Source organism: Notamacropus eugenii, chromosome 5 (genome assembly GCF_028372415.1).
Source record: "Notamacropus eugenii isolate mMacEug1 chromosome 5, mMacEug1.pri_v2, whole genome shotgun sequence".
Classification (NCBI taxonomy): Eukaryota; Metazoa; Chordata; class Mammalia; order Diprotodontia; family Macropodidae; genus Notamacropus; species Notamacropus eugenii.
In genome coordinates, this window is record NC_092876.1 from 8,208,709 (window position 1) to 8,226,605 (window position 17,897).

Below are 17,897 nucleotides of genomic sequence, written 5' to 3' on the forward strand. Positions count from 1 at the left end.
GCACATAAAATTATCACTCCATTTTCTGATAATGGGTCCTATGTTAAAGCATGTTTAGGGGGGATCATACCAAGAGTAGTGACATAATGGGCATGTAGAGAAGACGGTGACCTAATGGAGGATGGACCAATCCATCTGCTGGTGGGAGGATGTGTCTTGAACTAATGGTATATAGCTCATCTCGCTTCTGTATTCAGTCCTCCCCGCTCCTGAAAAGAGGGTGGGGGCCTGCTTTGCCAAAGTGCTCAATTTCTCTGAACTCTGCTGCAATACATTTTCCTTGATACCTTTTTAGTGTCAAGCATGTCTCTAAGACAAGGGTAAGATTTTGCATTGTTCACTACAAATTCATATTTTATCTAGTACAGCCTCCCCAGGTCACTTTGGATACCGATTCTGTGGCCTAACACCTTGGCCGTCTGTTTTGGCTCTGTGCCACTGGTGGCACAGCGGAGAGAGCCCTGGGCCTGGAGTCAGTAAGACCTGCCCTCCAATTGTGCCTCAGATACTTACTAGCTGTGTGACCTGAGACAAGTCACTTAGCCTCTGCCTGCCTCGGTTTCCCCAGCTGTAAAATGGGGATAATGACTGCATCTACCTTGAAAGGTTGTTGTAAAGATTCAACGAGCCCTTTGTAAAGGCCCTTGGCACAGTGCCTGGCATCCAGTCGATACCACATACCATACCATATACTTATTCCCTCTCCTTCGTTAACCATTTGCAAATTGGGTAAAAAACGTCTCCTGTTTTAACTGAAGACATTCGTTAAAATGTAACAGCACAAATGACACTCAGCCATTAATCAGATTAGACTCGTCAGTTTCACCAGTTGTAAATTTCACCACACAGCTGTATGATGACCTCACTCACATCTCTCCACCCCTCCCACAAGAACTGGGGGAGATCTGCTGAATGCTTCGCGAAGATCGGTTAGCTGTTCTTCGCAAACGTCCGAGGATTTGTGACTCGACTTCACGATAATTCCCAGTTCTGACTGAGGATGTGAACTTGGTATGGATTGTGCATTTATTAAGCACTTGCTGCATGCCAGGTGCTGTGGGAAGTGCTGGTGGCACACAGAAAGGGGCACTCCAAGGGGGGCGTGAGGAAATGTTGTAACAACACCGGCTAGCATTTATGCACCGCTTTAGGGTTGGCAAAGCACCTTACAAATGTTCTTTTCATTAGTCCTCACACCAGTTCTGGGAAACAGTTTAGGAAATTGAGGCAAGCAGGAGTTAAGTGACCTGCCTGAGATCCCACAACTGGTAACCGCCTGAGGCTGGATTTGAACTCAGATCTTCCTGTGCCCGGACCAGCGCCCCGGATGCCTCTCCAGACCGGCCACAGGGGAGGGCACTCTCGGGAGGGGGCGGGGCTTGTCCCCGGTCAAAGGTCACCGTCCAGGCTTTCTCTGACCCCTCCCTCTTCCCTAACGGCGCTACGAATCACCAGACTATGACTGTTAACCCTTTCGGGGCTCCTCCGCTTTGCTCCCCACCCTCTGCTCCTTCAGAGGACCCCAGGTTCATCCTCGGTTTCCACCTCCTGGACAGAGTCCCCTCCCCCACCCACCCCGCCCCCATTTCTGGTCCAGCAGAGCCCCTCCCCCTGCTCCCTCCCCCATCTGAGGTCCCGCAGAGCCCCTCCCCCCACGCCCCTTACACACACTCACGTCTCACTGGGGAGGGGAGCTGTGGTCACATCCACCGTCCCCTCGGAGCCGCCCTACGACAAAACCCCGGAAGGCCTGCCTAGGTACGGACTGCGCCTGTGCAGACCCAAATTCGAGACTACGAGTACCAGAATGCTTTGGGCTCCGCTCCAGAGTGGGGGGGGGAGGGGGGAGCCGGGAGAGAGAGGTGCAGGGAGAGAAGAGGCGGGGCTAGAGGGTCCGGAGGCAGGAGACTGACGGGAGGGGGCGGGCCCTACTCTTCAAAATCCACCATCGTGCACAGCAAGACCGTACAGTCAAGGCCCCCACTTCTATTTACGGAGGGGGAAACTAAGACCGGGACCTTGACCCAGATGGCCCAGGCCCCGAGCCCAATCTTCGGGGAGACTGTGGGGCGGGGCAGGGATGGGCCAGGGAGCCCTGGGAGGTGGAAGAGTGAGGGGGTCCTGGAGCCCCTGGATCGGGCTTTGGGCTCTGCCTTTGACTGACATGCTGTGCGACCTTTGGCCAGTCACTGAATTTCTCTGGGCTTCAGTTTCCCCATCTATACAGTGGGGGTCAAGAAACTTTGAAAGGGCCACTAATGAATCAAGGCAGTGATCAACCACGATCCCAGAGCACCCATGATGGAACGTGCTGCCCCTCTCCTGGCAGAGGGATGGACCCAGGGTGCAGATGGCATGGCCCATAGGGGAATCTCTTTTGTTGGACCACGAATATTCCTTAGGAGGGATAGGATCCCACCCTTTCCTCCTCCACGAAAAATAAAAATATTAATAGCTAGCGTTTATAGAGTGCTTAAAGGTCTGCAAAGTGCTGTACCGTACGTTATGTTATCATACCCTCACAACTGCCCTGGGGTTGCTATTACTATCCACATTATCAGAGGGAGAAACTGAAGGAGAGAAAAGTTAATTGGCTTGTCCAGAGTCACATCACTACTAAATATCTGGGGCTGGATTTGAACTTATCTTTCTGATTTCAAATCTGGTGCTCTACCCATTTTATACCATCTGCCTGGTCACTGAAGCTTTTGTTTTTAATACCCAGAAGCCAACAGAGGGAAGGCAAGAAAAGCTGACGAGCAGGACGCTTTGAAACAATCATGACCAACACTAATATAGCACTTACTGTGCTATATTATCACAACAATCCTGGGAGGGAGGTGCTATTATTATCATTTTACAGATGAGAAAAATGAAGCAAACAGAGGTTCCCAGGCCCCTCTGGTAGTGTCAAATGTAACAGACCTGACTCTCAGAGAGTCTTGTCAATATCAGCCCTGTCAATATCAGCCCTGTCAATACCAGGCCCCAGCTTCTGCATGAAGCCGTTTCTCTTGGCCCTCCCAAACCAAGTACTCAGCTACTGTGTATATATGTGTGTATTCATTTATTTCATTGTATTTTGTATCTACTTGTACCTCCCCCATTAGAATTGGGGGTAGAGATTGTAGTCCCAGCAACAAATGCTTGCTGATTGACTGAAAGTTACATGTTCATTATTATTGCATACTTAAAAAGAAAAGCAAACTTTTATATAACAAATTCTACTTCATGTAATAAGTCTCTCCTTCTGTTCTATGAATGTAGAACTGCTCACTTTATCTGGTGTTTGTTTAGTTCAGCTGGGTGGCTGCCTCTACTCTGTCATCTTCACTTCGCCCCACCTTTTTTCCCTTACTCCTATTTCTAACTTCATCCCATCTGCTGAAGAAACCACCAATTTACCATTCACTTTTGCTAAAAACCTCAGAATTATCATTAATCTCCCTTTCTCTCTTTTTCCCACATTTAATCAACTTTCAAGTCGTGTCCATAGGATGTGGCTCCTCTCCAACTGGTTTGTTTCCAGTCTTTTCCTTTGCAGCCACCTGAAATAGGATTGACATTTCACATCATCTCTCTTGAAGATGGAAGCCAGAAGCAATGGCAGTCTCCAGAATCTGAAGAGACTCAAGAGACTGAAAAAACTCTCTTGCTGTCACCAGTTACACCCCCCGAGCCTCATGCAAGCAAGGGCCACTGATCTCTAATGAGGGGAGAGTTCCATACCAATGGACTTTGGCACTGGGGTTACCTAAATGTTCAGTTACAAACTGTCCTCTAAGGATCCCATATAATTTGTTATGCAGTCTCATACTTTAATTTAATTTTTATTATTTCTAAGGTGTAACCATTGGATCATTGATTATTTAGGATCTTTTTGGTTTCCATTAATAAGTCATAATAACAATAGCTAACATTTATACAATGTTTTAAGTTTTATCAAGCACTTTACATATAATATTTCGTCTGATACAATGTGAGAAAGGTGTTATCTTCTTTTTACAGAAAAAGAAGCAGGTTCAGAGAGGTTAAGTGACTTTCCTAAGATTAATCAATCCACCAATTAACAAACATTGATTGAGTAATTGTTATATGCCACGCACTGTCCTAAGTTTTGGTGGTACAAATATAAATAATGGAACAATCTCTACTCCCAAGGAGTTTATATTCTATCTGGGAAGGTACCAAGTACATATAATAAATACAAGGTAGTTAGTGAGGACAGTAGTCATCGGGAGGATCAGAAAAATTTCATGTAGAGACTAGTGCTTATGATGCGTATAAAAGGAAAAGAGGTAAAAGTGAGGAGGCAGGACTGTCCAGGCAGCGAGATAAGCCAGTGTAGACTGTGAGATGGAGTGCTGTGCAGGAGAAACAGACAGAAGGCCAGTTAAGCTGGATTGCAGAGTGTGGGAGCAGGAGTAATGTATAACCAAGCTGGGAGGATACTGAGGTTAGGTCATAAAGAGCTTTAAGAACTAAACAGAGGAATTTATATTTTATTATAGTGGCAATAAGGACCCAGTGGAACTTGGCAAGTAGGGGAGTGGCATGAATGGATGTACTTCAGGAAGATTGCTATGGCAACTAACTAGGTGGGTGATGGTTTGGAGTAAGGGGAGAGATTTGTGGCTAGGATGTAATGTAAACTGAGGCACAAAGTTCTGAGCATGATCAATTTATTAGGAAAGCATGAACTTACCAATAAATAGAATCTCAGCTTCCTTGGTAAAGCTAAGACCCCTAAAGAGGTGGACAGCTCTCTTTTATAGATTTTGGGGAGTACAGAACAAAGAACATGACTTTGTAGGCAGGTGACAAGTTAAAATTGGTTACAAGAGCTTGACATCAATGAATGGCAAGGTCAATATGATTGGTTACAGAACTGAGACAAGGAGGACAATATAACTGGATGGGAATTGGGAACGTGGGGCTAGCAACGACCCCCTTCCTTCCCTGCTGTGACTATGAAATGTTCATTGCTTGAGTCCACCTGCAAAGTTAAGAGATAGTGGACCATACTTCTTTGGAACGCAAACCAGACATCCTTAAAGGATAGCTATTAGACTAAACTCGCTGGTGTCCATCTATATCCCACAAGGATAACAGATTTCCCTGAGGCAAGAACAGAATGGTGATTAGCTGAAGAAATAGATTTCTAAGCTGGGCTCATTACAGGCCAGCTGAATTTCTGAACTAAGTTCAGGGACAAAGAACCGTGACTTAGGTAGTTACAGGACAAAATTAATTAATTGTAAACAGGATCAATTAAAAGCATACAGAACCAAACTGATCATTTCAAGACCAATTAGGAAGCCATTGCAATAATTTAACCATAGTTAGTAAGCATCTTAAGTAGGAACTGAACTCAAGGCTTCCAGACGTCAAGTCAATTTTCAAGCTACTGCTCATGCAGTCAAGTACTCATTACAATTTTTATTCACTTTTCTGACTTAAAAGCTACCATAAATTTGTGGTCTCCTTATAGTACATTAATGTAGCTAATGTTTAAAAGAGCCTGGGACAATTGTTGTGGCCCATGTGTAGAATCTTTGCTAGTGGGGTGGGGATGGGGGACACTGAGCTTGGTAGATGGCTTGAGTTGGGGAATTCTGAGCTACCAAAGGACTGAAGTCAGTCAAACGTCCTCACTAAGTCTGGCATCAATTCGATGAACCTCCAGCAAGTAGAGAAAACAAGCTACCTAAGGAGGGGTGAACCAACCAGGTCAAAAAACAAAACAGATTAGAGATTTGGGGGAGCTGGTGACAGATTATACCCCGAGCCTGGAGTCAGACCTGGAGACCCAAGTTCTAATCCAGACTCAGACACTTACTTCAGGGGTTGTTGTGAGAATTAGCACAGTCCCTGGCACATAGCAGAAGCCATATAAAAGCTTATTCCCTTTTCATCTTATTCAGGATTGATCAATATTGATTTCAGTTTTAAAAATAAATACATACAGATAGAGCTTCTCTCCTGTAATCTGGATATTTTAGGTGTCTAACAAGGATAGGCAATCCAGGGATTTGGGAGTGAATTGTTAAGAGACTTTTAACATGAGGAGAGCTAATTACTGTTGTTTAATATTATTCTATGGTAAAATGTTTCAGAAAGAAAAGAGAGCTTCCATATTTTACGGGAAACAAACTACACTTGACAGAATGAGACGCAGCATGAATAATGAACTTGCAATGTGGTGTAGGGTGGGAATCATTCTGTGTAATGGGGGAACTGAACAATGAGGGTCTGGTCCTTAGATCATGGATAACATGCCCTGCCCAGTATTAACTCAAGTGGTGGCTTGGTGAGCCTGTTCTGGACATAAATTAATGGGTGCGGGTAGTCCCCCCAACTTTAGAGCACACAAATATATTTTGCTTCCATAGGCTTACCACATAGTGATGAAAAAAGGTTTTTAATGCCTGCTAACCTAAAATTAATAGCTTTCAGTTTTCTAGGAGGTAGACATGCTCTACGGTAAGGAAAAAAATATCAGGCCCCATCTTCCACCAGGTGACCATGTGTCCATGAACACATGCCATCTCAGTTTCTTTTATCTCTTATGTTTGTTCTTTCCTGATCAAAGAGGACTGAATGTTCAGAGACAGAATTGATCAGGTTATGATTGTATGAGCTTTGAAAGGTTAAGAGTCATCAGAGATCTAGTAACTAGTCTCAGTAGCAGAGTTCTGCCATAGCCACAACAGCCAAGTCTAGAGAAGAGACCATGAAGTAGATGAGTAACCTGCTTGATCCAGACCAGCAAAGAGCTGAGCATTCCCAGTTGAACATAGGGATGATTCATCCATCAGCTCTACACATCTAGAAGTAAATTATGTTAAGGGAGAAAAGGATTTTCAGGGCCAGGAAGGGCCAGGAAGTATCCTCTCCCCTTCAGCTGGGAAGGGGAAGCTTCGTAGCAACCACTTTGAGTCCACTATGCCCAGAGAATGTTTGGGTATGTTGTAGAGAGAATGCACCTCTCCGTTTGAGAGATGTTGTCATATTTAGGTCCTTCTAAACCTTCCCAGAAAATATCCAGTAGTAAAAGTCACTGGATCTTCATTGGTGAATTGAAACTGGGGAACACAACAATTTATATTGATGAAATAACTAGGGATTGGGAGAGTGGTCCTAGAACCTGTGTACTAGTCAAACAGATGACCCCCTTCCCTCTCCCAGACTGACAGCAAAACCAGGTTATGTTACAAACAGCAGAGATATGTTGGAGAGCAGCTAGAGACAGTATGGTAGTGTGCTAAGTTGGGATCTAAGGGAAATGGAAAACAGTAACCATACCTTATAGAAGACCAAGATGGCTGACCTTGGAACTTCCAGTGACCTATGTACTTAAGGGCCAGGAACAGAAAGCTTTTGCCTAGATAGTCAGCCAAGATTGGATGTTGGTGAGAGTATCCTTCCCCTTTCCCCTTGAGGTTTTGGGCATTGTGAAGGGAAAGAGAAAATTCCCCTAGCAAAAGCATTTGGACATGCCTATGTGCATCAAAGGCCTGGTGTGGGAGAATACATAGGTTAGAAGTTGAGATTTCAGACTTCTTTCTAGGAGTGGCTTCTTAGGTGTTAATTTAAACTTTTGATTATACTCACTAAACTTATTTTTCTCTATAATGTGTGTGTGTGTAGTCCTTTGGGGTCAAAAACTAGGGAGGAAAAAAATGCTCCTGTGAGAATGGGGACACAAACTAAAGTGATAGATTATGAATTGTTATTGGAAGGCTACATGTTTTACGTGCTAGACTAAATGAGGTAAGTAGGTAATAAAAGGAAGACAGGAAGACAGAGATCTGGGTAAGTCAATCCTGCATGGGCACAGGGACTGAAAGGAACCCAGAAGTTGGAACTGTTCAAGCTCAGAGTGCCACCTGGTGTCTAATGCTGAGATTACACTCTAGTCTGAATAGCTAATGCAGTCTGACCTCCTAGAAGTTTAATGGATGAAACAGTTTTTGCCTCTGTGAAAGTAGAGAGTATCATGAGTATTTCATCAGAATAAAATCATTCTTCATTCCTTATTTTAATTTAATTTTCCATTAACCTGTTTCATCTATTTGGTCAATATGCATTATCAAAGTCCCTGCCCATTATTAGATCTTTTATCAAGAAAGAATTATTGCTCATGATTTAATTGAAGAACCATCCTTTCTTTTCCCATATGGACTTCTCATGGGTAATATTATGGTATAGGTCCACTTTCTTTGACTTTTAGTCAATGTATTCAATGCAGCCTCTGAGGCTGAGATGCAACAGGAGATGGATCAGTTACCTGCCATTTGTGCTCCTTTTGGCCTCACAGTTTACAACAAGAAAACAGGTTCTCCACCAGCCAGCACCACACCATCCATACCTGGAACCATTGGTTACAGCAAATGGAGAAATTTCAAATGCTGTGGATAAGCTCACTTACCTCGGCAACATACTTTCCAGGGATGTACACATAGCTGAGACTGATGCGCTCACTGCCAGAGCTAGTTCAGTGTTTGTGAGGCTCCAAAGGGAAGTGTGGGAGAGAAGAGGTATTAGGCTGTCTACCAAAATGTAGGTCTACAGAGCCATTGTGCTGAGCTCATTGCCATATGCCTGTGAAACTTGGATAGTAATTGCTTCCATTTGAATTGTCTTAGCAAGATTCTGATCACCTGGAAAGAGAAGGTATTGGACACTGAGGTCCTTTCTCAAGCTGAACTACCAAGCACTCAAACTCTATTACAGAGAGTCCATCTCTGATGGGCTGGCCATGTTATCTGAAGGCCAAGTGTATGCTTGACTGAAAGAACTCACAGAAGGCAAGCACTCATCTGAATGTCAGAAGCGATACAAGGATACTCTCAGGGTCCCTTTGAAGAACTGTGGAATTGATTGTGAGCCATGGAACCAAAAGGGATTGCAAAGTAGAGGGACTAGTTTTGCACTTTTACGCACCTACAAAAATATGCAAGCCTAAAAATTCCCCAGATACCTTCCTCCCTTTCTCCCCCTTTTTTAGTAAAAGAAGTAATGAGTCAAAAACAGTTCATGAGGGAAGTCAAAGGTGCAGCTTCAGTGAGATCAACTCAGGGCTTTACCACTGCATTTCAGAAGTAGGAACTTTCTAAGATCCTGGGACCAAAGGAGTCAGTGTATTTACAGTGTTTCTGCTGAGGATACCCCAACAAAGATGTGTAGGAGGTTTAGCTGTCATCACTGCAACCTGTGAAGCTGCATGCCTAACCTCCAAAAAGAAACTAAAAGCTAAAAGCTTATTTAAAAATAAAAGCCTACACTTTGATAAGTAGGCACAGAATGTTTCAATTTCAGTAAAGCACTGAATAGTTTCATATTATTTTTGTAGATATGAGGGTAATTTGTGGGTGAAAGGATAGTAGAGTTCAGCAGATTCGGAAATAGTGAAATGACTAGAATTAAAAACATAATATTTTGATATCCACTGAAAGGAGGCCTCTAGCAGAATGGTCCAGGGACTTGTCCTTGTCCAAGTGCTATTCTATAATTCTATCAAGGGTTTGGATGAAGGAATAGATAACATCCTTGACAAACTTACAAATTATATGAAACTGGGAGGAAAAAGCTAACTCTGGGAAGCAGCAGAGCCAAGTTCCAGAAAAATCTTGGTTTTTCTTGGCCAGAACAATAGTCTAGACTGAATGATAAGATACTTGAGAGAAATGTTTGAAGTTTTATACATGGATTTAAAAAAAAATCAGTCAATAGCTCATGTGCAAAAGGAAACTTTAGTAAACTGTGAGTTCAATGAGTAAACAATTACATAGCAGCCTTAAAAAAAAAGTAATACTATCCCATTTTTAAAAAAAGAAATGCAAAGGAAGAAATCTTGGCTTTTATCTCTTAATATCTACCTTGTTATTTGAGACCAAATAAAACTGACCATTTTGGAAGAGATCCCCTATGAAACCTGACTGCTTTTCACTTCCTGAAATGGAACATGATTGATTATTCTGCAAATATCAGAATCCTTCACACTTACTCCTCCTCTAAATTATTAATCTTGATATAAAGAGCAAACATATCTGGATAAAACAATTCTGAATTGATTAGTGAACCAGAGTACTTGGGTTCATAGCTTTAAAATATTTGTTGTAAGGAGGGGAAAATGAGAGTGCAGGGACATTATTTTGCTTCATTATAGGTGCATCATATCATATTACTAAAACATTGAAATTTTGAATGTTAGCATTGCTTAGTGAATAGAGAGTGGGTACAGAGATAAGGAAATCCATGTGCAAGAAACACACCCTTGACATACTGGCTGTGTGATCCAGGGCAAGTTGGAACCTCTTACTACCCCTTTGGGCAACTTCAGCTCTTAAGTTGAAGAGTCTGTATTGAGTTGCAGTAGAGGAGGCTTTCTATACAAATGAAAATTGCAGGACTTGTGAAACCATTATAAAATATTAGTTACCACACAAACAACATAAGATGTCATTTCAAGACAATTCACAAGTCAGTAAAACTGCTGATTTCTACAAAAACCTTTGGCTCTCATATGAATTTGTTTATGTTCAACTAAAGGACTGTGTAAATTCTCAACACTAAAAAGAATTTCTCTCCAGTCTGGCTAAAAAGATTTCCCATAGGTTACAAAGGGAGTCCACTGCAGCTAAATGATTTCCTATATTGAACACATTCAAAAATTTTCCTGTGATAGTTCTTTTATGTTTAGTAGAACCTTTTATGTCAAATGGTTTCCTACCTTCACTGGATTTAAAGTGGTTCTTCTGCAATGTGGATTCTCTTATGTTCAGTAAGATGCCTACTAAAGGTTTTCACACATTCACTACATTTAAGGGGTTTCTCTCCTGTATGAACTCGTTTATGTGTAGTGAGGTGTCCACTCTAATTAAACAATTTCCCACATTCACTACACTTGAAAGACTTCTCTCCAGTATGAAGCCTCTTATGTTTAGTAAGGTCTTGATGCCAGCTAAAGGATTTTCCACATTCACTACATTTAAAGGGCTTCTCTCCAGTATGAATATCTTATGTTTCGAAAGATCTGGTTGTCACCGAAAGGATTTTCCACATTCATGACATTTAAAGGGTTTTGCCCCAGTATGAACCATCTCGTGTGTAGAAAGCTGTCCACTTTAGCTAAAGGATTTCCCACATTCACTACATTTAAAAGGTTTCTCTGCAGTATGAACTCTCTTATGTTGAGTAAGGTTAAGGTAATAAGAAGCCAGTGGAGCTCATTGAACAAGGTGGAAAGCCATGGTCAGAACTATTCAGAAAAATCACTTTGGTAGTCAGGTGGGGATGAAATGAAGTCAAGAAAAGATTTAAGGCAGGGTGACCAGCCAAGAAGGCTATTGTAATAGTCTAGATGAGAAATGATAAGGGCTTGAACTAGGCTTGTGGCTATACAAGGAAAGCAATGAAAAGTATAAAAGAGATGCAACAAAGAGAAAAACAATAATATTTGGCGATGAGTTGGATATGTGGGGTATATTAGAGTGAGGAGTTGAGGATGATATCCAAGTTGCAAGTCTGGATTGATGGGGAGGACAGTGGTGCTCTCATCAGTAACTGTAAAGTTCAGAAGAGGGGAGGATTTTAGGGAAAAGAAGATGAGTTCTCTTCTGGACATGTTGAGTTCGAGGTACCTACAGGACAGACATTTCAAGATGTCCAAAAGTCATCTGGTAATGTGTGACTGTGGTTCAGTAAATAGGCTAGGGATGGATACAAAAATCTTGTAATCATCTGCATAGAGATGACCACTGAACCTTGTAGGAGCTGATGAAATCACCAAGTGAGACAGCGTAAAACAAAGAGCCAAGGACAAAAAAGGAAGGGGGTACCTGGTGGCACTCAATAGATACAATGGATAGAGTGCCAGGGAGACTGGAATTCAAATCAGCCTCAGATGTTTGCTACCTGTGTGATCCTGGTCAAGTCCTTTAACCTTTGCCTCAGTTTCCTATTCTATAAGATGGGGATGATAATATCACTTACCTCCTTGGTGAAGATCAAATGAGATACTATTTGTAAGCCCTTAGCATGGTGCCTAGCACACAGTAGGTGCTTAGGTAAATGGCGGCTATTATTAGCATCATCATCATCGTTAGCATGGTTGTGACATGGATGGAGATCAAGCAAAGGAAACTACAGATTGGTGTCTTTTAAAACTATGGCTGGTAGAGAATTATTACCTAAAATAGAGATGGAGCAAAGTAGGCAAATTATGTTACATGCAATTAAATAGATTTTATGTGACCAAAATCACTACAAATAGAATAAAAGAAGTTAGCGACTTAGGGGGAAATTTCACCATCAAGAACCTTTGATAAAAGTATGATATTTAAAATAACATAGGAAATATAGAGAGAACTGAGATAATTTGAGACAAAAACTCCCAAAGTGAAAAAAAAGATATGAAGTTTTCTAAATAGTCAATAAAAATAAATGTTCTAAAAATTAAAGGAATTTGTCAATAAAAGCAAGTGTTAGTGTTTAGTGTGCATGGGTTGCATCACTACCATAGCCAAGTGATTACTACCTTTGCACAAAGTGACCTTTGATCTCCCTCCTCAAGTTCCAGGTTATCAAGGAAGAGTTCAATGGAAAAGAGAAAAAAAGTTTCTCAGATGGCAGAAAGGATATCTGAGCAGTGTCTAAAGGTTTCAGAGTGAACAGCTCTGCTCTTGCATGGAGTGACTCCCATTTACCAGATTTTTACTCACTTGAATTGGTGCCTTCTGGAAGGCATCTCCCTTACATCCACAGTGCTTCTCCTCTCTCCAAAAGAAAGGTGAGATCTGACATGGTAACTGTTTGCCCTGCTCAGGGGAAAGAAATGGGCAAGAAAGATCTTTGAAGGGAGCCATTTTATGATCCAATCATAGTTCTTTCTTCTTCTGAGAAAAGGGTGTGTGGCCAGGAAGGCTCACCTCACACAAAGAGAACTCTGAAGAATGCTCGATATGCACTGTATTCCCAAGGAACATGGAGAGGTGGCTCACAGAATAAATTTTGGCTTTAAAAGAAAATTCATATAACCTTTATCCCAAATAGGAGGAAGGGAATCTTTTGTATTCTCAAATACATGCTTTGTTTGGTATTTCAGTATAGAGTGTGCATTCTTTCAAAACTGTTATATTGAATATCATATCACATGTTTATTACACTGTAGTAATCATATTACATTAAAATTTAATCCACAAGGATTACTATGGCAGGCACTGTGCTGAGGCCTGACCCTTTACTTACCCAGTAGAACAAAGAATGGGCAAGATACAATTCAGGGCCAACAAAGCTCTATCTGGAAGATGCACCACAAAGACATTAATGCTGGAGACAAGACACAAAAACAACTTGTGCCTTGATCCCGAAGAATTTAAGCATCTCCCATGTATACATATATGTATGTATGTATGCATGTATGTGTGTATATATGTATGTGTGTGTGTATGTATACACAGTTTAAAATATTTCTGTCCACCAAGACAAAATTCAGCTAAGCTCTATAGACCCCGCCACTGCCTCTAGCAAATGAAGATACAGAGACACCCCGACGAGCAGGTTTCAGTCACAGAGAAAAGCTGCCTTTACCCAGGGACACAAGGTTCCTGTAGTTCTCCAGCATCACCTCCCCGAACAGGCTCCTCTGAGCAGGGTGAGTCATCTCCATTACTGCCAGTGAATTCCACAGCCACATCCTTCAAGGTCACTGACTCCTGAAACATCCAACACATTCCTTCTCTCCCAGAGATCCTCTCCAGAGTATTCTGGGCAAGCCCTCAAGTTAGCCAGATCTCCATATGCAGAGCTTTCACAATACACAGCATCCAGAGCAGTCTAAATCAAATGTTTATGGAAGACCAAAATGCACCTCCCTGGAGATTAGACTCTAGTTCCTGCTCTGTTGCTGAATTTGAATTTCATATACTGTCTTCTCAAGTGAGGCCCAAGGAAATTCTATACTTCATTCTCAGTTTGGAACCTAATAAATACATCTGCACAAAAACAGCTGGACTCTGACTGACTTTGCTGAATGTGGAACTTTCTACTTTAGAGAGATTAAACTGGGAAGTAATTTCCAAATCGATAGTCTACAAGAAAGAGGAACCTCCAAATGCTTTCAAGGTAACAAAAATCATTGCCAGTAAAAGTATATAGTACATCTGTCTATCTATCTATCTATCTATCTATCTATCTATCTATCTATCTATCTATCCATATACATATACAAATGTAGTATGTGTGTGTGTATATATATATATATATATACATACACTTATATATAGTAAGTATATATTTCAGTAAGGAAGTAAGAAGCTTCAACCCTGCATGGAGAAAGTAGCATAGTTCATAAAGGTCTTTTAAAACCCATCTGGAAGGTGACCTACCTTCCAAGTCACTGTGACCATCCCTGTGGCTCCTGAGTGACCAATATGTTACTTCTTAACTCCTTCTAGCTGATAATCTTAAAAGAATTCCACTTTCATCCTGAACATTTTCACTGGTTGTCTCCCATGAATGGAATGCTTTCCCTCCTCATCTCCATCTCCTGGATATCTTGAAGTTCAAGTAAAATCCCACCTTCTACAGGACGTTTTTCCTGATCCTTTTTTAATTCTAGTGGTTTGCTTCTGCAGATTAATTTTTATATACGCTATATACACAATGTTTATGCATTGTTATTTGTGTATCTTCTCTCTTCAGAATGCGAGCTCTTCAAGAACAGTGACCTTTTCTTTGTGTCCTCAGGGCTTAGCACAGTGTCTGGCGTAATAGGTATTGTTTATTGACTGACACATGAACACCCTAAGGTCCTTCAGTGCAACAAGGGTCCCTAAGATGACACAAAGAGGTAGGAGTTTAGATGCAATTGTAGCCACAAAAACCTTCTTGATATCAGTATTCCTTTGAAGGGAAAGGTGGAAAGGGACTCAATTTCCCCATCCCAGAGGATTAAGAATGCCTATCCCATCCTGTGGTCTTGGACAATGCAACATTCTTTAGCTTTATAACAGTTTTTATTGTAATACATCTCTTGCCCTTTACCCTTATCTATAGGGAAAAAGAGTACCCCTACCTGACTAGAGGTCAGAGCTCTCCTTTCAGATATGAACACTGGAGGTTCTTGGCCAACAAAGAAATCTGGCTGCCTCCCTGGAAAACAAGCGCATTGTAATCCATGAGGCCCCTTTAGAATTTAAACACTTCTATAACAAATAAATACCTGGTCTAATAGAGCCTCTGGAAATATAATATCTGAAGATAAAAGACTTTAAAAGCCATCCTCTGGTAAAACAATGAGTCACTTAAGAGATCCAAGGATTTGGCTGTCAATGACAATCTGCAAACTTGGTGTAATGTAACAACGTAGCAACTGCCAAATATTGTGTGAACCTGATGTTGGATCTTGGCCACTTGAGCTCTTTCTTTCCAGCTGCTTATAATATTTTTCATTTGACTTCGAAGCTTGATTTTGACTATGAATTCCCTGAGAGTTTTCATTTGCGGCTTTCTTTTGGGAGATGGATGACAACTTCTGTTTTCACTTTTCTCTGGTTTGAATGCAGTTTTATTCATAATTTCTTAAAATATGCCTGGATATCAAGTGATTCTTATACTTATCTCTTAAATTATTTTCCTGACAGTTTTTCTAAATGAATTTACATCTCTTCCCCCACTTTTTTTTCCTTCAGAATCTGTTTTAATATTTCTTGTTGTTTCATGGAATCATTAACTTTACACTGCCTTCTCACCTACTGTTTCTAAATAACCAAAAACTGTTAAATTTTGGGATTAATGAAAAATCAGAGTGCTCAAGAATTCACCAAATCACAAGTTATTTTGTATATTTATGACATTTTACATGTTTTTAGATAATGAGTAACCATAATAATAAACAGTGAATCATTTTCCTGATAAGGTTATACTAAAAATTTGAGAGGTTTTCTGTTAAAAAACCAACAATAACAAATGTATTATTATGAACCAATATATGGCATTGATTTAAAATACATCTAGCAATGAAATGACTGATTTTCTTTATTCTTCCTAAAATACTTGAAACTTTTAAAATATTCTTTACTTATTATTATGGATACCTAAAAATTCTTAATAAAAATATTAAGTTTAATAATATTTACAAAGAAATATACATAGCTGACAGTGACTATTTAAACACTGGAAAATGTCAGGAAACATTATTGGGTAGTATATCAATAAAATAACATTTAAAACACCTATCAAGGTTAACAATTCTACACAGAAACATGTTGAAGCTGCCAATGAAAGGACTTATTTTGCTTTCAAAACCTGTAATTTCTTGGAATACCACCCATACAATTTGTATAACGCATTATCGTGTGTATAAAGTTACTAATATTTATTCTATTTGCAAGAATGACTCATCATTAGCAGTAAACAAAATCACTTTTCCCCTTTTCCCCCCCAAAAAAACCTCACATAAAAGGGTTACTTGCCAGTAACCAAACTACTGAGGGCTTCTGGAAGTTACCAATTTTCCATGCCTTTATTGATGGGGTCATGGTTATCCTGTCCTGTCTGTAGCAACCACCCTCTATCTATATTTGTGGGGAAAGAATCATTGGGTCTTCTGATAAGATAAAGTCACCTGAAGAAACACGTCCCAAGATAAAGTCACTTAAGGAACTCAGAATCCATGTTTTGGGTAGATTACTCATGGAGTAAAGTCACAAATGGCATAAAATTTGCTGGTAGCTCCTCATCCCAGGAGTCACTTCTGCCTTATCAGATGTCCATAGCGTTTGGCCCATGCTTTACTTTCTGTCCCACTTCTATTATTCTTAATGATTTCAACACCGGTTATGTGAAACCATAAAGTCAAATGGTATAACCAACATCGACTGTCCCATTCCATTTCACATGTAGCCATCAGAGCAAAAATGCACAGCTTGGACCTCGTCACCACATACCACGGCTTCATCTCTATCTCAGATTGACCTCCCTATTCCTCACTCCAACTTCTTTCCAAATCATTCCTTCCATAATGGGGCCTATTCTAAATCCTCAATAAAACTTGTATTGATTCATATCCTACACACCAATCCACTCCAACACAGCAATCTACCCTTAACTGTACTTTACTTTCAAGAAAGGGCTCCCATGGTATACTGCTTTAGAGATGTCTCAAGAAAACCCTGGTTCACTTGACTTTCCAGTATGCCTAGCACAACAATCTGTACCTCTGGATTTGTCTCATTTTCTGCTTTGTTCATATCTGGCTCTAGGAAGAAAAATAACAAACAAAAACCCTTTAGGAGAAAGACAGAATCAATAAAATCTGTCCCACTACAAATTCATGCCACTGACTTCCTAGTTTTACTTACCAAGGCTACAGAAACTTAATTGCTCAATTATATCTTAGCCTCCTGCCAAGTTCAGCTATTTTCTCCTCAACTGTCCAACTCTAGCCATTCCTATTCTGATCACACTTTCCTAAAAGAAGGGGAGGGGGGCACACCAAGTTTATCTTTTTTTCCTGACAAATTCCCTCGTTAATTGCTCAGGTGGACTGAAGATACAAAGAAAGGCAAGAGTGGTCCTTGATCTTAAGGGGCTTTCATTCTATTGGGGGAGACAATGTGCAGACAACAAGGTGTATACAGAGTAGATGGCAGGTAATCTGAGAGAAGGCAATAGCAGCTGGGGGGACCAGGAAAGGCCACCTGAAGAAAGGGAAACTGGATGTGAGGCTTCAAGGCCCAGAAGGAGGGAGGGTTACATACATGAGGAACAGCCAATTAAAAGGTAAGGCCATGGAAGACAGTGCCAAGTAGGCCAGTGTGGATGGCCTGCGGGGTGTGTGCGAGGGGTAAAAGAGTAAAAAGAATGAAATGACAGGAAAGGGCTAGGCTGGG

At 41.0% G+C, this 17,897-nt stretch overlaps 1 protein-coding gene across 2 annotated transcripts in view; it reads right to left on the reverse strand.

Moving 5' to 3' along the window:
* LOC140508242 (uncharacterized) overlaps nt 1-1,752 on the reverse strand; it is a 28,261-nt gene extending 26,509 nt beyond the window's left edge. Inside the window, exon 1 of one of the 2 annotated variants that reach the window (XM_072616037.1) lies at nt 1,676-1,752. The gene's annotated coding sequence lies outside the window, so the exon portion shown is untranslated. The remainder of the gene's footprint in view (nt 1-1,675) is intronic. The other variant, XM_072616039.1, reaches the window with a different exon arrangement.
* Nucleotides 1,753-17,897: the final 16,145 nt, after the last annotated feature.